This window comes from Ursus maritimus, unplaced genomic scaffold (assembly GCF_017311325.1).
Source record: "Ursus maritimus isolate PB19 unplaced genomic scaffold, ASM1731132v1 scaffold_13, whole genome shotgun sequence".
Lineage (NCBI taxonomy): Eukaryota > Metazoa > Chordata > Mammalia > Carnivora > Ursidae > Ursus > Ursus maritimus.
This window is the reverse complement of record NW_024423675.1, coordinates 33,939,940-33,962,819: the sequence shown is the minus strand read 5'-3', so window position 1 is coordinate 33,962,819 and position 22,880 is coordinate 33,939,940. Positions and strand designations below refer to the sequence as shown.

The following is a 22,880-nucleotide window of genomic DNA, read 5'->3' as shown; positions in this document are numbered from 1 at the left end:
GGGGGGGGTGGTGACCCCCAACTCGGCTCCCTGCCTCAGGGTGGGTGCCCAGCTCGCGAGGGCCTCTGCTCTTCTGCGGCGCTGGCGAGCTGGGCGCGCTGAGCGGAGCTGAGCCGGCGGCTTCCTACCGGCTCCGACCTCCCCCGACGCCACGCGCTCCCGATTCCCGTAGCCCTGCAGTGCAGAGCCCGACGGGCGGGTTGCCCGCCCCACCTCCAAGGAGGATGTGCCAATGGCCAGTCGGCTTGGGCCACAGGTGGATGAGCTGCACCAGGCTTGGCGCGAATTCAATCTTAACAACTTTCAGTGAGGGCTGCACGTTTTTCTGAAAGTGAATGCCTACAAGTGCAATTAACGTTTGCCACGCGAGCAAATTAACCCGCGCTTCCAAATGCCGGAGGCAAAATCTGAGATCGTCACTGAAAAAAATTAAGAGTTCATTCTCACTATATTAGTGAATTTGATTACTATAATTGTGAAAAATTGCAAAGAGGGAACTCGTTTGCTTGCAATAAACTAGCAACTGGTTATAATTTTTCCATATTTGTCTTTGAAGACTTAACTGCTGTAACGTGTTATAAAGAAAAATACAGCAGGGACGTTCGAAAAGCACACGCGGATTTAATGTCGCTTAAAATTTTTTTTTAAGAAAAGAGGGTCATATTTTAAAAAGTGTTTGGAACAGTGCCGGCACATGGTAAGCGCTATATTAAGTCCTTTAAATAAACAAAAATGCATAGGGCAAAAGACCTCGGTGTTTTGAACACTACCAAAAGAATAATATGCTCACTTATCTGCAAAGTACTTAATCGCAATAGGCAGCATGGGATTTTTCAATTAGGTCTTTTATTCCCCTCAAGTATTCCATTTGCCTATCCCCTGGTTAGGCGTCTTGTCTGATCTATCTTCCACTGAAAGTAACTCTCCCGTCAGAGGAAGAAACGGAGGAAACGCCCCGGTTTACTTAGAAACGGTTGTGGATTGTCCGGGGATAGAGGGGGATGGAGGGGTGGCCTATGCGGAGAGAAAGGAAAGAGAATGAGAGAACGGCGGGATTTCAAGCCTCATCGCCCCTCAGCGACATCCTTTTCAGCGAAAGCTGGTCGAAGGCTTACTAAGAGCCCGGGCAGAAGAAAAGATGTCCGCACACAGCAAACCACGGCTCTTTTCCTTTTCAAAGATTTGTACAATGAGATAATGAGACCGAAAGATATGAGAGACTATCCTAGAAACGAAATGCCATTAGGAGAGAAAGCTCAGGACGAGGATCTAAAGGGAACGGAGGAGAAGGGAATCTGCCGTCTTCCCGAAATTGGTCATCTTGCCCATGTTTTGTGCTTGTGATTTAGCTCACTTAAAGGCATGTGAGTGAGAGAGATGTCGAATGCCAAGATCTAGAAACATCAGACTCAATGGCCTTGTTCTCCTTCCTCAACTCTTCTACCCATTGAATTTTGCAGCTGTTTAAATTACAATTTTTGTACCCATGTTCCTAAGTTTGGCTATCTTGACCTAGTTTTATATTGTCCCACAAAATTTGGGTTTTCTTGCACAAATTAATGAAGTGCTTACTTTGCAGTAATTCTAAAATTCTCCTTGCACCATTTAGGGAAGGAACCTAGGATTAAAAAAAAAAATCTTGGTCTGCTTTTTTCTTCACTAGAGCACTCTAATGTTTCAAGATCAATTGTCACACACTTTGCTATTTGTACCTTCTCGGAATCCTTTGAGATGCTCCTTACAATTACTTAAAAACTGTCTGCCATTCCAATGTTTGGCTTCTTTTAGAAAGTCATGAAGGCATGACACCACTTAAAAAAATGTTTTAACTTGGTTCTCAGTGAAATTATAGGCAGCACTGTTATGTAAAGACTGTTAGTCTGAGAAGCCTATGTGCTCATAGTTAAAATTGAGAAGTCCAATTTTGGGCCTATCTGAAACACATATTATAATTATTTATGAGCTTTCCTTTGCAAAGGGAAGACAAACAGGTTGCTCTGAGAAGTGGTAGTCTATTTGCAATTGCTGGGGCAGGTGACAAGCACGTGCATCTGTGGGCAGCTTTGTTGGGCTGCCCTCCCTGACTGCAAGGCTATTGTGAGCTGGCAATGCTTTAAAGTGTGTGAAAAAGCTGCACCCTGAGAGTGGAGGCCAAGGGCAAGATCCTTGTAAATTTTAATACCTTTCTCAACATCAGGCTGGCAGAAGGCAGGCCAACCTAGGGTCATGTAAGGCAGGACACATATTAGCAAGCCAGTAAAGTAAAACAAAGCAGAAAGCAAGGGCAAACGTAGGCCCACCAACCCTGAAGTCATCTATAAAAGGGAACTGCTTTACTAGTTAACAGTTATTCTTGCCCGGTCACATAAAGTGCATTATATTTCTTGGCTTACCCCAATAGGTGCTACTTATTTGTTACATCAAGAACTTGGAGGTAGGAAATCTTAGACCCCAAGCTTCCTTTCTTCAAAGTTAGAATGTTTAAATTGATATCTGTTATTAAGGGGTAATTTATTTAAAAGCTTTTATTTCATTAATGGTCGTATTACTTCTTAGCACATGCCCAAGAATGAAGGCTGCTTTTATTGCTGGACCCTTCAGGAGAAGGTTGTATAATTAAGTAACTAGTATTCCATATCCCTGTAAGCCACAGTCAAAAGATAACTACACTCACTCTATCAACTTCTTTGTGAGGGTTAAATTAATATTGGCAGGCTTTTCTTTCAAGGAGATTCTTTTAAATTTTTGTTTTCTTGAAGTTGGTTTGACTGGATTTTTTTCCTCTTTAAAGATACAGTTAGATATATTCACTTGTCTCATGAAAATAGTCTTTTAACTAATTACATCTGCATCCTCCAGAGTAGGGCTGGACAGGCAGTGGGTGCACAATAAGTGGTTTGAACTGAAATTCTTTTTGAAATTAATGAACTTCCTGCTTCTTTCCACATATATAGAATTTACATACATTAACCTAATAAAATAGCAATAAACAACCATGAATTTAAAAACTAGGAAAGCATTTACTGTTAACAGGGAACTCAGTTTAGCTCTGAGCTTCCTGGCAGCCAAGTCAGAAAGAGAAACATAGTGAGTTTTCTAATTCTTGTAACCAGAAAAGAGGAAGCACATCTGTTTTTCAAAAAAGAAAAACTTTATCCAGTAGCTGAATTCTAAAAGAACTACGTGACTGCTTGTTCACAGACTTTAAAATTTTTATTTTATTTGAAACAATTATTTTCTTTGTCTAAAATTCTCTTCCAAGTATCTGTGTTAATTACAACATGAACAACAGCATTCGTATAAATGAAGACAATAGTTTATCTCCTAATAGCTGAATAAGCCATCTAGTAAGCTCTCAAGTTTAATTAATTGACATAAATAGGACCAGTATCTCAAAAAGTTACAAAAATCTGGATTCTCCATAGGAAAGTGTCTGCCCGGTCTTTTTTAGAAAAAAAAAATAAAAGATTTCTGGAGCTGGTTGGTTGGCATTATTTGATGAGAGTGAAAGAAAGAGAGAAACACTATAGGTTTCTGAAATATCAAATGCTGTGGAAAAATTTAAAAGTAAAATTATTTCCCGCTAGAATGCAAATGAACGCCTATATTTCCTTGACACTTTCATTGGAAATTTTATTAGTTGTGTGCACATTTTATACACTTATCTGTTTATTTTAAAATTGATAGATGACTTTATGGGGAGGGGAACTCTCCTAGATTGGAAATAAGAAGTTGCTAATTTTAGATTTTCTGAGGGAAAAAAATAACAGGCTATTTTTGGACCCTCATGCTTTGCAAACCTATTTTGCAAAGTACATGCTTTATGAGAAACATAGAAAAATAGCAAGCCCCCCCCCCCCTGCCAAGACAGGAGCATACTGGTTCTAGCAGATACGAATTTAATTAACTCTGGGGATCTATTGGTTGAAAGGCAAAACACAGAAGCTTAAAATTTTTTCTGCCTATAGCCTTCAAAATAATTTAATATAATAATGTATTGTGGGCATTGGAGATAGATATATTTTTTAGAGATAGATTTTGGTCTTAAGTAATAGCTCATTCCATTTCTAGGACATGAATACTTTAAAAAAAATAGCAGTTCTCTTAGGAACTGCAACATTCATCAAGGCAATGCATCCTCTTTGAAAACAAAATGTCATGGTGCTTAGCAGAGAGGAAACATGTTCAGCTGCAGGATGGAAAGGGCTGTGTACTGTACCTTGAATATGTAAGAAAGTTGTATCTTGAATATATAATAAGGGTGTTTCCATAGCACTTTTAATCTGAGAATCCTAGGGCATTATTGAATCATGCATGGATCAAAATTCAGAGCGTTGTAGAGTTTACTTGTGAGGGCTGGCTATCAGAATTTTGTTAGAATAGTCTCAACAGGAACATTAATAGGTCAAGATATTAATAGCAAATAGGTCAAGATATTAATAGCAAATAGAAAAGCCATACAAATGTTGTTTACGGGCACTTAAGTGTTTATCCATCTATAAGTAGATAGAAGTGTCTATATACAGATAGATATAAAAAGCACAAAATAATCAAGCGTTTTTATATTGACATGACTTGATTGTTAGTATATAGGAGGCTATGGTAATATCTGGCACAGACCAGTAGTTCGAGTCACAGAGGAAAATGCATTGCATAATTAAACCACCATTTGTAACATGGAATTTGCAAATTTTGTAGGTTTTGTATTTTCTCTATTTCTGAAAATTGCATTCATTATATTTAATTTTGTTTTAGATACTGAAATACCTTATCTTTTGTCTATTCTATCATCTACATTTTTAAATCAGTTTCTTCAATTTTTAAAATGTACACCCTTGAAAAAGCAGACTTTAGTATTTTGGATCTCTTGGTGCAGGGGGAATAAGATTGTTATATTAAAGGGTTGGGGGAGTGAGTCTCTCTGGTGTTCAGGTAGAACACCTGAAAAATCATGTTCTGTTTATGTGAACCCATGAAATATTGATAAATTAACTATATGTTTGTTTGCATAGATTCCAGCTGTGATAATGAAGGTGTGAACAAAATTTAAAATTGAAAAATTCTAATGATAACTTTATGTTTTTGTGTGAATTGGGAAAAGAATGTCCACACTTTGATTTTAACAGTGAAATACTGTTCTCGTTCAAAAATGGAGTTTGAGAACTACTATGTTGGGAACGTCACAGCAGGGTCTAAATTAGCAGAACTGTGAGGGAAATAATCTAAAAATGAAACCAAAGAGAGTATGAACAGAGATCACTGACAGAATTGTTAGTTTGTATACTTGAAAGTAGTAAGACTCACTCATTAATCATGCCTGATATTTTGGACTGTGCCTCTCTTAAATTTGTTCTCATTTCCAGGCCACTGAAGTATTAAATACCTACTTTGAGCAGTGCTCCCTGTTAAGCAGTGTGGGTAATATGCCTGGTGAATAAGACCCAATTCCCACTCTCTGGAAATAGCAGGAGAAATAATATAAGAGTCTAAACACAAAGAACTGTTACACAAGATGGGATTTATTCAAGGCCAAAGTAGAAGAAGTCTGCATGCTGTGGGCATAAAGTGAAAAATTCCTTTTTAGAGGGTGATTTCATCGGTGGTAGTTCCAACATTTTTGTGTAGGATTAGAGGCACCAATCCCTGTTGGATGAGTGGGGGTGACCAAGGATTTTTGTCTTCAATTTCCACTTACATAATAAGCACAGTTTTCATTTAGATATTATGTTTATTGGGATGTCTTTGTATTGCTGTCAAACATTATGAGGAGCGTTGTCTAACCCCTTATCTATCCTTTGGTGCAATGGTAGGATTAAGAGAAAAAGTGGCATTTGAGCAGAGCCTTGAAAGATGTCTGGAAGAGTGACAATCCTAAATACACTTTCTTGGAGAGGGAGCAGCATTTCCAAAGATGCACAGAGGCTGAAGATGCAGGACATTCTTAGGGAAAGAAGTGATCCTTAGCTAGATTGAAGGATCTGGAGGAAAGGTGGGTAGAAGGGAGAGAGTTGTCTGGGGGAAATGAATTAGGTTGTAGCCAAATCATGGAGAAGCTTGCCTGCCTGAAAGAGCTGTAATTAATTAGATTGATCCAATCATGTTTCTTCCTTGTTTTGTCATCACTAATTTGAATTGAAAATATTATAGTAGAAGAAAAATTCCAGGAAAATTTGTCTTTTTAAATGGAATTTTTGATACCGTATGTTTCTCTGTGGAAGTCTTTTAGCCACTGGAAGAGAATTGTCAGGACTGTTAATTTGGCCTTCAGGAAACTCACAGTATTTAATTACGTTTCTTGGGTTTATTTAATATGACCCAGTTTAGATGGAAGAATATCTTCACTGTCTATTTTGTGGAGATTTCACAGAATTAGGCCATGACTTGCACATCGTTATTTACAGATTTGTTTAAAAATCTGCCATATCATTATTAAAATCAGCACACGGTTATACTCTCAAGGATTAAGAGAACTTTCTAAAAGTGAGATTTTCAGCTTCAATGACTTCCGAGTAACCTATGGTACATGAACACTGCAAGCTACCTCAGATTTACCCAGATTAAATACTTGCACTGAAAGATTGAGCCTTGATTCTTCCTGCTACTTTCTTGCTGAAAGAGAGAAAAATAAGTTAACAGTTACTTTTCTACAGGGTGCCATAAACGTTTAGGGATGTTACAATTCAGGTGTCCTTTAACTGTTTTTAGACTCATAAAGTTACCTTCTTCCCCGAAAAGGCCCTGTGGAAGTGAAAGTAACTTGCATTTAAATATTGAGTATTCAATCAATCAACAACAGTAATGTTGGAGAAGGAAATGCAAGACAGCCTTAAAATAGTGATTTTCTTTTAGTCACTGCATTGCAGGTAAGAATAAAACAAAGCTCCTGTTAGTGAACAAAGGTTAACAAGGTAGGGCTCTTATTCAATCAGAGTGGAAAACTCACAGGGTGAGATTTGGCATCGGATATTACCTTACGTTAAGCTTCAATCCACCGATCATCTAGTGAGCTCTTTAGGGAATTCAGAAGCAGTGTAACATGGGATTTTGGGGGGAACTTACTATCCAGAGAATACATTAATGATTGAAATAGCTGCTCTTCAGCAAGTGCTTACTTTGTGTCCCTTAGCTAACAAAGCACTATGTGGATTCATCCCTTTAATCCTCACCGGAACTCCTTGAGGTGGGACGATCACCATCTTTATTTTACTGGTGACAAATCAGACCCAGTGAGGTTAAATGACTGCCCAAGGTTTTATGGGTATTAAGTGGTAGAGTCACTTTTGACTCAGGAAATCCAAAAACGGGCCAGTGCTCTTACCCAGTACTGGATATTGCCTCCCAAATTGATGCATGTGGCACAGATATGGCCAGTGCAAACAGGTAGAAGCAATGCAGTGTGAGAAAAGTTCGTTTCCCAAAGACCGTTTATAAGTGTTGTTTGGAGTGCCAAACCTCATAGCAACTATGTGATACTTGGTAGTTCTTTTGGTTTTGGTTTGGTTTTGGGTGCGTGTGTGTGTGTGTGTGTGTGTGTGTGTGTTTTGTTTGTTTGTTTCCTTGTTTGTTTATTTGTTTGTTTTGAGGCTCTACCTTCAAAAAGCCTAACTACTCCACAACAGGAATGTTTGTGGTTAAAAATATAAGCTTTGACTTCAGACACTAGGGGGTCATTCCAACTCTGTCACTAGCCACATGGCCTTGAGCACCGTCTTATTAGGGTAAGGAACAAATAAAATAATGGGTGTCAAGTGCTTAGTAATATGCTTGACACATGAAAAGAGACAGATTTTATAGCTAATTAATTGTATGTCCTGAGAGTAGGGGACCAACGTCCTTGTTACCTTTTGTTTCTTTATTGAAATTGAAAGCATGTTTTATTGCTCTTATAGTAGCAATACATGATTATTGCATAAAAATTAGTAAATTGAGTTAGCAGTAACATTTAAATTGCCATTTAACCTTATAATCAGACAATTGCCATTAGTGATGAGGATGATTATCCCTCCAATTTTATATGTTTTTTCATTTTCACAAAACATGAAATCATTTCGCCTAATACTATTTGGTAAACTGCTTTTTAAACTTAAATTAGTGTAGTGAACATTTCCTCCATTACATTAAATAATCCATAACATCATTTTTTTTTTCTGATAGTGTAGTAGTCTTTGGTATAGATGTATCATAAGTTTACTAAGCTGTTTCTTATTGGGCATTTAAACGTTCACAATTTTTTTCTATTATGAACAATGCTGAAATTTAGAAAAACCTTATAGGTAGAAAAATATGCACATGTTTTAATTATTTTTAGTCTAAATTATCGGGAATAGAATCAGGTGACCGAACAGTATTCACGTTGTAATCACTTTTGATATTTCCTGCCAAATTACCTTTAATAATAGTTGGACCAATTTATATCTCTGCCAGCAGTGTGTAAGAATATTCATTTTTCTGAATCATCACCAACACTAGATAGTTCAATAGTTGCCAACCTTATAGGTGAAATAGTATCTTTCATTTTAATTTTAGTTTTTTTATTATTAATAATGTTAGATTTTTTTCATAGTCTTTTTGCTATTTATAATTTTTTGTGACTGTTAATATACTTAATTTTTCTCTTGAGGTAGTTGTATTTTTTTATTATTGAGTTAAAGCTGCTAATTATAAATCAAGGCACTTACTGTTTGTCTCAAATATAAATATACATATATATTTATTTCAGTTTGTCATTTTCTCTTAAATCTTATTTATGTACCTTTGATGTTCATGTATAGAGGTTTTTACTTTTTCAAGTTTATCAATATTTAATGTTTTTTTTCCTCAGAAGCAATCTTTATTCAATCTAGAATTTACTTTGGTATATTTTTTACGTAGGAATGAATTTTAGTTCATTCCAAACACTAACTGCATGCCTACGAAGGACCAGGTATCATGCTTTTGTCTGGGAAATCACTGGTGCACAAAGCAGGCAGAATTCCTGCCCCCAGGAGGGATTTCATCCTTTAAATGGCTCATTAGTTGTCTCAGGACAGACTGTTGATGCTCAGACATTCCCGTTTCACTGACTTCTATTCCTTCTTCATTGCATACCAAATTCATTTGTATAAACAGGTCTGCTTATAGACTTTCTATTTGATACCATTTACTTGTTTCTCTGTTTTTGTGCCAGGATCTCACTGTTTTAATTATTATAATTTTAAAACAATGTATTTTAATTAATAGTAAAGCAAGGGCTAATTTCATTCATCTTTCTTTTTTCTCTAATTTTTTCTTGACTTGTCTTTTCTTTCTTCCTTCTTTTTTTTTAAATATTTTTTTCATTGTGGTATAACGTGTATAACGTAAAACAAAATCTTCCATTTTAACCATTTTTAAATGTACAATTCAGTGGCATTAATTATATTCACAATATTGTGCAACCATCAGCACTATCTCTAAAACTTTTCATCACCTCAAACAGAAACTCCATGCCCATTAAATAATAGCTTCCTATAACTCCCTTCCCCCAGCCCTTGGTAACTTCTACTCTACTTTCTCTCTCAATAAATTTGCCTTTTTCTAGATATTTTATATAAGTGGAATCATAATATTTGTACTTTTATGTCTGGCTTATTTCACTTAGCATGTTTTCATCCATGTTGTAGTATGTGTCGTAACTATGCTATCTTATGGCTGACTAATGGTCCATTGTATGTAATACTGCATTTTGTGCATCCACTCAACTATTTATATAGTTGGTAGAGCTTGCGACTCTTGGTCTCAGAATTATAAGTTCCAGCCCCATATTGGGTGTACAGATTACTTAAAAAAAAAACAAAACAAATGCTTATACTTCTGGAAGAACTTTAGAATCATCTTCTCAAGTACATCCTCTAATGTCTTTTTTAAATTTTAAATATTTTCTTTATTTATTTTTGCAAGAGAGAGTGCACATGAGAGTGGGCACAGGGAAGGGCATAGGAAGAAGCCAACTCCCTGCTGAGCAGGGAGCCCCATGCAGGACTGGACTGGATCCCAGGATCCTGGGATCATGACCTGAGCTGAAAGCAGACGCTTAACCGACTGAGCCACCCAGACAACCAATCCTCTAATGTCTTCTTAACATCCTCTCATGTGCCTTTCTACCTTTCATTCCTTTATTCCCATCTCCCCGTTACTAGTACTGCGTGCCTTCATAATGGCCCAAACCCAGCATTGTACCTTGCTCCTTGAATCTTTCTTTTCTCAAGCTGCTCCATGCTTTAAAATTAGTTACTTCCATCTTCATTCTCCTAGGAAGAATGGACAGTTCCTCAATGTAATTGATCTCATAGAGGTATTGGAAAAACAGTCTGAATTGTCCCTAAGTTGTGACTGTTAGATGCTTCTTAGCCCTCGTATTAGGAATGTGTATTTTAGGAAAAGGATGTTTGCAGACTTAAATGATTTGCTATTTTTTCAAATTCCAATAGTATAACAAAGTCTTTTTTTTTCAAATTTCCGTCTATAGAAGAATAACATATTTTTGGGTTGAGGGCCAGCTCCTTGAGTCTGCCTGTACATCCAAGCTACCTGAAGGCATTCCTGTTTTGTCACATATTATTTCTGTTCTCACTGATAGACCCATTAATTTTCTTTCTTTTTGGAGTTCCTACCATAGTAATGACATTACTGAGCCCACTGATGGTGGAAGTGTTGGAGGTAGTCTGTGTGTCTGATTGGCAGGGATAGGTATAAATCAGGTACTATTTTAAAACAGAGACTTAATGTAAATAATCAAATGCTAAACTGTGGATGTTAGTCCACAGGTCAGGGATGGAAAAGAGAAATGAGGCTGGCTTGTTATGAGACAACTTTGTGGGTATTTAAGAATAATTTATTTGAAAAAGTTATGTTTCTTCTATTCTTTGCAGAGGTATGGACAAGCTCGTGGAAGAAGAAACTACAGTTGACCCTTGAACAACATGGGTTTCGACAGTTCGGATCCACTTATGTGTGGATTATTTTTTATGAATATGGTACAGTACTGTAAGTATATCTTCTCTTTCTTATGATTTTTGTAATAATGTTTTCTTTTCTCTTGCTTTATTGTAAGCATATAGTATATAACACATATACAAAATTTGTGCCAATTGACTGTTACTGGTAAGGTTTCTGGTCAGCTTCCGGCTACTGGTTGTTATGTTCTTGGAGAGTCAAAAGTTATATGCAAATTTTCGACTATTTAGGGATTGGCACCCCAACCCCTATGTTGTTCAGGGGTCAACCGTATTAGATTGGTGGTGTTTATTCTTCCCCTGTTGTATATATAATGGAAAGAGCAATGGCTTTGGAATCATACAGACTTAAGTTCTTGGCTCTGTCACTTAGTAACCTGTGTTATTGTAGCTATATTTGTTTTTCTTCTAAGACTTAGTTTGCTCAACTGTAAAAAATACATCACTGAGTTGTTTTAAAGATCAAATAAGATAAATACCATGAAGCCTCTTTGCAATATGTAGTCCATTGTGTATTTTCAATGAAGGTCAATTTCCTTTTCCTTCTTCCCTAAATAACAACAAAAATTGTCCGTGTGGGGAAAAGCACTTGTAGCGCTGAAACTGAATGTCAACCCTTCTTGGTTAGTGGCTGAATGAAGATAATGTCTGAATTTTTCAAAATGTCTCAATTTTCCTATATGTAGCTTTCATTTCACACCTTGCTAAATTATGGTGCTTGCAAAGCTCCTTGAACTTTATCAGTACAAAGCACACTGTAAGCAGGATGGAATTAACATTATCCCTGGTCTGTAAAGTATGGTACCTGCATTCTTAGTGATTGACAGGATATATGCGTATACTGTTGATGTCGCCAAAGGACGTATTCCTGCTTGAGTCCTGCAGCAGTGTTTTGCCACCTGTAATTGTGCTGAATAAAAGTGGTCCCATCTATCATTTCTGTAGCTTTTCCTCATAGAAGCAGTCTTGATAAGGATAAGAAATCCAGGACATCACAGTATCAACAATCCTTTCCTCTTCAAAGGCATCTTTCAGACAAGGCTCTAACAGTCCCTTACAAACATTAATTATATAAATCTTATACACTATTGCTTTGTGGGAGGTGAAGTATTTAGTAAAAATGCTCATCTGAACAGAGGTTGTCTGTGTGGGGGCAGGATGGAAATATGAAAAGTGGGAAGGGTGCTCAGCATGCATTCATTGCTGATACAAGGTCAACTGTGTGCTTGGCTAGTCCTGTGTACACTTCTGCTAGGTTTTCAACTAATGTATAAAATACAGGCTATTCTTTGTTAGAAATTTGTGAGTGGTATGAGCTACTTGAATACTAAAGATGTTAATTCTTAAGTTAATTCTGCATACTGCATATCCAATGTCACCCTGAGGTCATATGATGAAGAAGCAACTTCACGTGGAGCTCAAATCGAGTCAGGATGGCTCAATCTGACTCCTGTAGGGAATTAAATGGCAAATAAGAAATTTGGGGGCCCTTCATCAGAGTGGTAGAGAATGATTTAGTGGAGAAGTGAGCTTTAAACTTAATAGCAATACTGTAAGGATTTATGTGATTTATAAGTTAGTGTCTACACTTTTTTGTTTTGTTTTGTTTTTGTTTTATTTTAAGAGTATTGTTCCTAATCTGGGGCCCTTGTATCACCAGTGATTCACAATAGTAGTCATGAATTTTTTTTTGGAAAAAAAGTCATTATTTTTAAAAGCCAAGAGAGATCACATATATATTATTTATTTTAATCTTTAATAATTCTTTTTAGGCAACTGAATAATATATTTTTTATATCACAATGATACTGAATAGACTAATAAAGATGTCAACTGTATTCAGAGTTTCAGAACTTCAACTGTCTTTGAAGTTTCATTTTTTACCTTTAAAACTTTCTTAAAATTTATGTCATTTTTTTACCTCTTAGGATTTCTTATAATTTATGTGTTTTTGATTAATCTTTAAAATGGAAAAACAAATGAATAGTTCTGTTGTTTGTTTGATAGGGAATTTTTTTTGTGATGTAGAATTAGTGCAGAAAAATAATAAAGATATCCTTGTGTCTAGAATCTAGCACAGCACCTGATACACATAAGTATTTGTTAAAAGAATCAAAACTATTGCCATAAACCATTTTCCCTGGTTGAAATTTGCTAATTTGATTGTTTTTGATGAACTCATTATTTCTACATTTTATAAACACAATTTAAGAGAGAAGGATTATTTTCTCTGATGAAAATCATGTACTTTCCCATAGTTTTACTTGTCCAGAAAACAGAAGAGCTACTGTGACTGTTAATAAGAACTACCTGGTTATCTTCCCAGTACCATTACCCCTTGCCCCCACTAAGGTGCAATACTCAAATTTTCCTTCGAAGAGCCATCCCTCATCACTGGGTAGTAGCCATTAGCTGAGGTAAAGTTGAACTGACTCCAGTCCAGGGTTGGACCCTGAATTGGGATAGACTAACCAATCAGAACATGCCCCTTCTGCTTGCTCTAGGCTGATGTATTCACATGCACAGTCCCTAGGCCACTGGGATCGATGATGAGAAGTTCATTCAGGGAGCATATTGAGATGTGAGAACGCATGAAACCCTCCTTCCTAGGAGACTGTTTTGGAATCCTAAAAGAGGCCTGAAGATGACATTATAGAGAAGGGCAAAACCAATGAAACTAGAAAAACAGAGCCATGTCCCTGACTGAGCTATACCTGAAGCCAGTCCTAACCCTGAACCTTATGTTTTATGAGCCATTAGGTCCCTAATGTTTTTTAAACCAGTTTGTATGTGGTTGCAGGTCCTTTGCAAGGGGAAGAGAGCCTTAATGGATATATAGCCTTATCCTAATTATATTCTTTTACAGAAAATTTTTAAAAATATTAGATTCTCCACAAAATATTTTGATTAAGTTTTTGCTTATAGAGAGAGACACAACTAATTCCAAAAGCACAATGATTTCCTCTGATTAGAATACAAAGATATATTTATGTATTTTAGATAATAAAACCACTAGCAAAACAGGTTGAAGTTTATGAGAAACTCATAAATATTGCATACTTTTTTTTCCCACAAGTACCCAAGATATTATGGGGTTTTGCATGGCACAATCAATTCATCTATCTTTAACATACCTGCTATGTATCATTATACCTTTTAGGTACTATTCAGTAGAAAAACCCTATTTTGAAGGAAGTTAGAAAACAAGTTGTTGTTAACAAAAAGTCCATTTAGGTAACCTTTGCAGAGTTGGTGTTTTTTCATGCCAGCAAGTCTTTTGCTTTATATTCTGCCTTGGTTTCCGTCATTGTTCATTTCAAAACCTCCCCAAGTCAGACTTTCCATGAAGAGTCATCCAAAACAGAATATATTTGGAATTCTGCTTCTCATGACCTAGTTGTATCACAAGAGGGATCAAAGAGGTTTTGTTCTGTTTCTATAATCAGCCATTTCTTTGAGAGGGCAGATTCATAAGAGTTTGAATTATGCTTAGAAATGCATACAAGGCAAGCAGCTACATGGCATTTTAATTACCTCCCTCCACTCCAATGAAAAACAACACCAGGCACAAACAGATGTCTCAGGTTAAATTCAGTTGATTCTCTTAACATAGCAAATAATTGGACTGTTTCCTTTCTCCCTGGGCTTTTTCTTTTCTTGTTTCTTATTTTAGTCTGTTTGCTCTCCTAGCTCTTCCTTTTTATTTCTCAAGCATTCACCTCTTGCTAATGTTAAGAAAATTCCTACTGGACAAATTTTTCTCCTTGCTAGACTCTACATGACATAGTATTAATATTCACAAAGGGAACAGATGGCTGCCTTTGGAATCCACCAATTATAGTAGTACCTTGCTTAGTCTGAATTGACTAATTAAAATCCTCAATTAACTAGAATGGAAAATTCAGCATGTACAACCCCTATGGTGACCTCATGTTATAGCAAGTTTGCAAATGAGTGTTTAGAATTCTTTCCCTGCCCTTTGAGGGGACAAAAACAAAAGGCAAGGAAACAGACTCATCTGAGGGATTTATGAAAACTCTGAAAAAACTCAAACCCTGATATCCATGGTTTGTTCTGGCATCACTATACATCTAGCCAAAGTCCCCATATTTTTCAACATATATATCAATAATTTTGTTCTTTTCAATCATCACTGAAATTTAGATTAATCAATATTTTGAGATTTTCATTTTTATATTCAATTTGATGAGCATTTACTGAACCTCCAAAGTACTCAAAATACTATGTTCTTGGGGCACCTGGGTGGCTCAGTTGGTTAAGCATCTGCCTTCGGCTCAGGTCTTGATCCCAGGGTCCTGGGATGGAGCCCCACGTTGGGCTTCCTGCTCAGCAGGGAGCCTATTTCTCCCTGTCCTCTCCGCTCCTGCTCTCTCTATCTCTGTCTCTGTCTCTCTGTCTCTGTCTCTCTCTCTCTCAAATAAATAAATAAAATCTTTAAAAAATACTATGCTGTTAAGCCCCTCCCCCCCAAAAGAGTTTTCTAGTTACCATTGCTGCCTAAGAAATCACCCAAAACTGATGGCTTAAAATAGCAGCAGTCATTTTATTATGATCACACATTCTATGGGACAGGAGTTCAGGAAGGCCTCAGACGGGTGGTTATGGCATTGGATATCTCTTGTGGTTGCACTAAGGTAACCGTCAGAGCTGGGAGAGCAGGGGGTTAGAGGAACTGAGGACTTCATCTTCCTTCAAGTAGCTTCAGGGCTTATCCATGGATGTCTCTGAGTGGGCTAGTTTGGCCTTCCTCACAGCATGATGGCCTCAAGACAGTTGGGTTGCTTACATGGCAGCTCAGAGCAAATGTTCTGGCTAACAAGGTAGAAGCTAATCACCTTTTATGACCTAGCCCTTCAAGTCCAGCAGTGCCATCGCTGCTACGTTCTGTTGATTTTAGGTAAGTCCCCAGTCCCTCCCAATTCAGGGGGAAGGGAATTAGATTTTGTATCTCACTGAGGGAGTGATAAGTTTCTAGAAAAGCACGTGGGGCTGAGAATGTGGTCATCTTTAAAAGACACATTTTCCCATGATGAATGAGATACAACATCTTGTCCGAAGAAGCTCATAATCTCGTGGATAAAAGCGTGATTCTCAAACTATGTATTAAGGTACCCCAGGTGTCTGTAACAAATTCGCAGGTAGCTACAGGATACTTTACATTTTTGAAGGAAACAATATGACATCTGACTGTCAGACACCATGTGAATTATTACTAGTCGGTTATTTGGGCCTTATTACTTAATAAGTGGAACTGTTAGGCGTTTCTTTTGTCCTAGTTATGCCATGAAAAAAACTCACAGAGACAGAAAGTTTAGGAATCTCTGGAATAAAAACAAGACATCGACATTCAACTACGGTCTTAGCAGGACCATAATTTACATTTGTAGGGTCCAGGGCATGAATACAAATGGGGCTACTAGCTTGCTCCTTTCTTTTCCCATTACAGCTCCTACCTTTGTGGAATGACATCCATGTGTGTGGACATGCCAGCTTTATACCCAAGCTCTGTGCATTCTCTCCCCCACTGCAATAGTAGCTTCTCCTTGGCCCTTGGAGCGAGCATCCCAGAGGTAATTAAGCCTTCTGGAGGAAGGGCCAGTGGAAGAAGCCCCCACAGAAGCAGACTCTGAATTTAAGCTGGGAATTGTGGAGTCCCAGGTACCCAAGACATGATCTAGGGAAGGAGATCGGGATTCTGGATGAGCACCCCCCTTTGCCTTGCAGACCCTTAGCCTATTTGGAAGGGAATGGCTGGAGGGCCTTCTAAAAACAGGGGCCTGGGCAAGTCCTGGTCTAAGGGTGGTACTGAGACCCAGCACAGAACCTGGCATATAATTGGTCCTCAGGTTGTATTTGATGAATAAATTAATCCAGGGCAGATTCTGATAAGTATGATGACAGAGATTAAAATACTGGCTACTATGGAAATTGAAACAAAGAACAATTAAGTCTAACTAGGTATCCGGGGAAGGCTTCTCTGCGGGTTACCTTCAAGGATGAGGGAGAGAAGAAGTAGAAGTGGGATGGGAACTCAGTAAAATGCAGGGATTAACGAAGCTGCTAGAGGCCAGCATCAAAAGAAAATCTAAAACTATGTTCACCACCAGTGATGAATCTGAGTTCAAGAGCTTTCCAGGCATACACAGAGGGGCTCTCTTTCAAAAAAAGAATATGAAATTAGGTACACAAATTATACATTTATAGGAGCTCACAGAGTCACAAATACCAAAGAAAGGTCTGAAAATAGTAAAGGTGCCTGGCTCGTTCAGTCAGAAGAGTGTATGACTCTTGATCTTGGGATTGTGAGTTCAAGCCCCATGTTGGGTGTAAAGATTACTTAAATAAATAAAACTTTTTTTTTAAAAAGCCCAGAAAGAGCAATTTTAAATTAATTAGCTGTTTGCCACACTTCTATAATACTTAAAATATGGTTTTAACTGTGTAGTCTGTTTTTTTTTTTTTTTGACTGCTTCTTTACTAAATATCAGTTTTATGTTCTGTAGAGGGAACAGAAAGATAATTTGCTCTAGTGTTGATTTAATATTTTAAAAAATTATTTATAGTTTATAAAATTTTGACACCATCATTATTAGTAATGATATGCAAACTGCTGTCAGCTGCTGTCAGTTGGGGAAACCTCTTGTCGTGCTGTTGAATGTTACAGACCTGCTCTATTTTTGTACAGTTATAGGTTTCTTCTCTTCAAACCTAGCAATTCTGAAATATTCTATTTCACACAGCTACCATAAACTATGAAAAATGTGGAGCTTTTATAATTGTATATGCTGCACGTTCACATATATTCCTGACAGAAGAAAGCTTCTGTTTTGATTAGATCTTGATGGGAACCAAACCTTCTGTTAGAATTTTATGCACTTGATGATTGGAAGAATTTTCTACAAATTAGCTTCTGGCTCCATAATTCCAACCTCCAGCACCACATGCTGTCAGAGCTGAGCTATGTCATTATCATCCTCTGGCTCTGCACCTTTGTGTCAAGAGCCCAGGAGAATTGATGGAGTGGGCAGTAAGAGTGTTCTTAGAATCTGTCCCTACACTGGGATAGCTAGCTGGCAATAACTTTCATGGAACTTAACTGTGAGCCGTATAAATGATGATGTACTGAAATCGTGTGTATCCCCAACTTAAATAACTGCTCCTTAACTCATATCTTCAAAAGGTACAAGGCTACCAAGTGCCTCTTAGTATGAAGGGAAGCTGGAGAAGAAAGAGACAGTGGTCTTAACCAATTGCTGTTAGAAAAAATTACTTTGTACATTTTACAAAATCATGTACCCTTATGAACCTAATGCTGTGGCACCCCCAGGACCTTAGAAAGGGCCCATGCAAACTAGGTGCTTGAAGCTTAAACCTCATTCCCGTAAATGCACCTCTGCTCACCATTCTCACTATATCACTCAAGGAAAGAAGTAGCCCAAACTGAGAAAGCGTGTTCTGTAATAGAACTAACACTGGGCTGGAATCTGGGAAACTGGAGCTTGGTTCCAGCTCTCCCAGCTCTGTTCCTTTGGGCCACCCTTTGGGACTTATTCTTGTTATCTGCTAAGTACTGGCCCTTCCTCATCTGCACAAAGGAAATGGGAAACTGGCATTCCAGTGTGGGACCCGGAAAGTAAATCATATTGAATTATGCAAATTATGTACATTTTAGTCCATATGATTTCCATCAATTAGTACTGCCATTTCCATAACACATTAATGTGAGAATTGTAACCAATGCAAGAACTTAAAAATAGTTGACTCTGACATAGAGAGGTGGATGTACCACAAAACACTCATGAGAAGCAAGAACAAACAAATTGTCATTCTGAATACCTTCTCTGAAAGTACACAGAAGCATTTTTCCTCCGGTTTTAACAAAGTTTACCTTTCAAAAAAATGTGCAGAAGTCGCATCAGCTCCTGTAAAAACACTTCAAATGCAGAAATTTATATAGCAAAAAATACAGATCTCATCTCCAGATTTCACTCCTGAGAAGAATTACTGCTAACAGTTTAGACAAGTGTGTAGCCTTCCAGAACTAGTCTATGCACACACAATGGCAGATGACATTTTGAAATATTAACTGAGGGGTTTTCTTTTCACTGCATTTCCTGGTGGTCCTGGCCTTTCACCCATTCCATCAGCTAGCACATTCGGCATTCACTGCCTCAGGGAAAAGGTAACCCAACTGAATACATTAAAAAAAAGGAAGTCAACAACTTTTGAGTAATTTTCGAGTTTCTAGTCCTCGAGGGAATAGAAAGATACAGGGAATAAAGAGAGATTTGGAAGAATATATGATAAATCAGAAGAGGCCTTAGAGCTTTTAAGACTAGATAAAAAAGATTTCAGTTCTTGGGAGAAGAGAGAGATTTAGGAAGAAAGGACCTCTGGCAACTTATGCTGCTTTTCTCTGAAAATTAGAAAAAGGGCCCATTTTGGCGAATGAATTATAATAAGGTGCAGATCCTTCCTAGGGGCAGTGGCTTAGACAGCTGACAACACCTTTGTACGAAGACAAAAGCCCCTCCTTCTTCCAGCAGTCTTGGCCCCATGCCAAGGGTCTTGCCTTTCTAGATTTCAGCCCTATTCATGCCCCAGCAAGTATCTCTCTACAGTGTTCAAACTACATAACTGTATAAGACATCTTTCCTTGTGGGTTCCTGAGAAAGAAGGTCTTCTGCTGTCTCCCCAACTCAAGTGAACTTGGTAGTAAAGAGACAGGACAAAAGCAGGCTTAGGGAATTTGAAGGTAGAGACATTGTGTCTGCTTTCTAGGTAGACTCTTAGGCAAGGGTGGTGGCAAGGCCCTAGGAGCAAAAGAAATGTCAATGGGGATAGCTAGGTTTTTACAGTAATGCAGTATTTTATTTATTCTGTCCATTAATAACTAATATTTAAGAATATTTATAATATTAATGGAACTTAATCTAAGAGAAGTTCAACTTACTTTTTTTACATTTCAATATCAGGTGTTAATAAAAAGATAGTCAAAATTATGGTCAAAGTTATATCAAAAATTTATAATAAATGCTTGGTGTTAGTCTATATACAATTTAGTTTTTGGCCTAAAGTTCTTTGCAAGAAAGAACATTTGGTTTACTTCACTAGCAGGAATACTTCTTTCTTCTCTTTTTTTTTTAGAGGGGGGAGGGGCAGAAGGAGTGGGGGAGAATCTTAAGCAGGCTCCGTACCAGCACGGAGCTGGACGCAGGGCTTGATCTCACAACCTGAGATCATGACCTGAGCCGAAATCAAGAGTTGGACGCTTAATCGACTGAGCCACCCAGGTGCCCCACTAATAGGTATATTTCTTAATGCAGAGATGGTTTCTTCTTGGTATTTCTTCTACTGTTGATTTTTCTTATAGTACCTATGATTGTATGATTGGCATTGAGTGGAGAGGTACTCATCACGTTTATTCCAAATAAGAGTACATAACCAATTACTATAGTAATGAGGAGATAGACAGAAAATTCAACTGTCCAATATATTTGAGGACAATAGGTTTTGGGTTTTTTGTTTTTGTTTTGTTTTATTTTTGTTGTTGTTGTGCTTTGAGGCCAATAGGTTAAGCCTAAGGAGTTTAGTCAAGATTCGTGAGTAAAAGCCCACACAAGATATAGTATGAAGCCAAATTGGGAGCTTAAGAAAAGAACAAATCTATAAATTGCTCTTTCTGGCAATGACAAGGGTGAATTTTCTACCGTTTTCCCTGTGGCTTGAGATAATCTCCAATACACAATGCTTGTACGTACGCATAAGACCCACTGGACTTTAGAGAGTCTCTCAGAATTTCCTACAGCCTCACATGTGTGGAATGACTCTTGGGAAGGGCATGGGAGTAGCTGGGAGAGCCAGTCTCAGGAAGGCGAAGACACAGAAATGAATGGCATGATTCTAAGATGGGTGGCCCAACAGGGTAAAAATGGATCCTAGGATACCAGTACTGAGAGAGGACAAAACCAGGGATGAGCTGTTTTTCACCCACAACTTGACCCAAATAAACCCTCCTGGAACTCAAATGCAATATCAGAAACTAATTTTCTATTACCATATAACAGTAAGGTTAAAATAGAAAATAAGTTCATTATTTTTTAAAAGTTACATTTCTTGCATATCTAAGTTTGTAAATTGAGATGCATACTTCATTAGCATTGCAATGCTAATGAAATTGTATGTGTACTTGACAATATATCTGGAACAGTCTTCTATATGAGCACATATAAATCTACCTCTGTAAAAAATCCTTTCATAATATGGCTCAGTGTAACATTTACCTAACCATTTGCTGAATGTTTAAGTTGTATCAGAGTTTCACTCTTATGAATGTTGCAGCGGTAATTATCCTTTTACAGAAACCAACTATTGTTAGCACAGCCTCTTTGAACAATCTTTTAGATTACTTAGATACCAGGTATTGAGAAGATTACATTCCAGTTGGAAACACGCATGCGCGCGCGCACACACACACACTCACATCAATATGAGAAATCGTGTGCTAAAATTCATGCTTAGTTGGATTTTTTTTTAGCACCATTATCTTTTTATTAAATGAAATATTATGTGGCAAGTCTATATTTTAAAGATAGGAAGTGGAGGCATTCTGGATGGGTAGAGGAGGAAGGCTAGGGGATATGATGCTCTGGTCAACTCTATCCCTGACTCAGTGCCCCACCTTTTCCTGGATCCTGCCTCTGAGTCAGTTCCAAGGCACAGGGATGATACTATAGCCCTTTCCATGATCACTGGTCAGGAATACCATAGACAAGATTCAGGATGTCAGTCTGGCATCCTGTCTTTTATGGCTTTTTGACTTTTGCTTCTGTGATTTAATATCAACTATTGTGACGTTAATTGTGTTCTCCTTTGTGTTCCCATAATACATAGTGTATAATTCAATTACAGCACTTACCACATTGTTCTTTCCTGAGAATACTATTCCAGAAGAGGAACATTTCCTTTAACTTTGGAATCTATAGAATGTACCCGTAAAACTTGGCAAGTACTAGCTTTTCCATAAGGGCCTTCTTATGAATGAATGCATACACGAGTCACACACATTTGCACAACTTAAACATAGTACACACAAACTCATCTTCAAGTGTATAGATACTTAAGAAAAGTACAAATGTATCTTTGGGGTAAATACATAACTAATGAATCATTGAACACTACATCAACAACTAATGATGTACTATACAGTGGCTAACTGAACATTTTAAAAAGTACAAATGTACCTATTTTAGTCTCCTCTAGGCTTCTTTGGACCTACTATATAGATGTTTGAGTATTCTTGCTTTAGAACAGAATTATAGAAAAGGGTTGGAATTGGTCCAAATGTCCCACATCATATTCTTGCAGCCACCTTTGGTAGATGACATAATGAGAGCAGCATATGTACCTATAACAACTACTACTGTGTGTGAAGGATGGAAATGGTAAATGTTAAGCAAAAATGGAAATATATCTGTTTTTTACATCTGAGAGTTAGAAGAATCAAAGGTTGCCCACTCCACCCAAACTCTCAATTTTGTTACCAGGATGAGTGGGTGGAAGGTCCTGTAGAATGGAACACAAGATGAAGTAGAAGAGAGAGCACATGATAAATGCCCAATAAGTAACAAAGAGATCAATCACATGAGGATAATAGTTTTTTAATGTTTTTTAGTATGTATAATAGTATACATAGTATAATAGTTCTTATATGTTTTTATTTTAACATACTGTCAGACTTACAGAAATTTGCAAGAAGATTTCAAAAGATAACCCTTCACCTAAAAGATCCTCAAAAAGATAAACATTGAAAGTTGCAGATATGATGCTACTTACCCCTAAATATTTCAAGTGTACACCCTAAAATCAAGGACATCCTTTAACATA

The 22,880-nt window shown here is 37.4% G+C and overlaps 1 long non-coding RNA gene across 1 annotated transcript in view; it reads left to right on the top strand.

Annotated features, from left to right (window-relative positions):
- The window catches only part of LOC121102276, a 157,894-nt gene that overhangs the window by 1,395 nt on the left and 133,619 nt on the right, over positions 1 to 22,880 (top strand). The window contains exon 3 of the long non-coding RNA XR_005834349.1: positions 10,890 to 11,004. This is a non-coding gene — a long non-coding RNA (uncharacterized LOC121102276). The remainder of the gene's footprint in view (positions 1 to 10,889; positions 11,005 to 22,880) is intronic.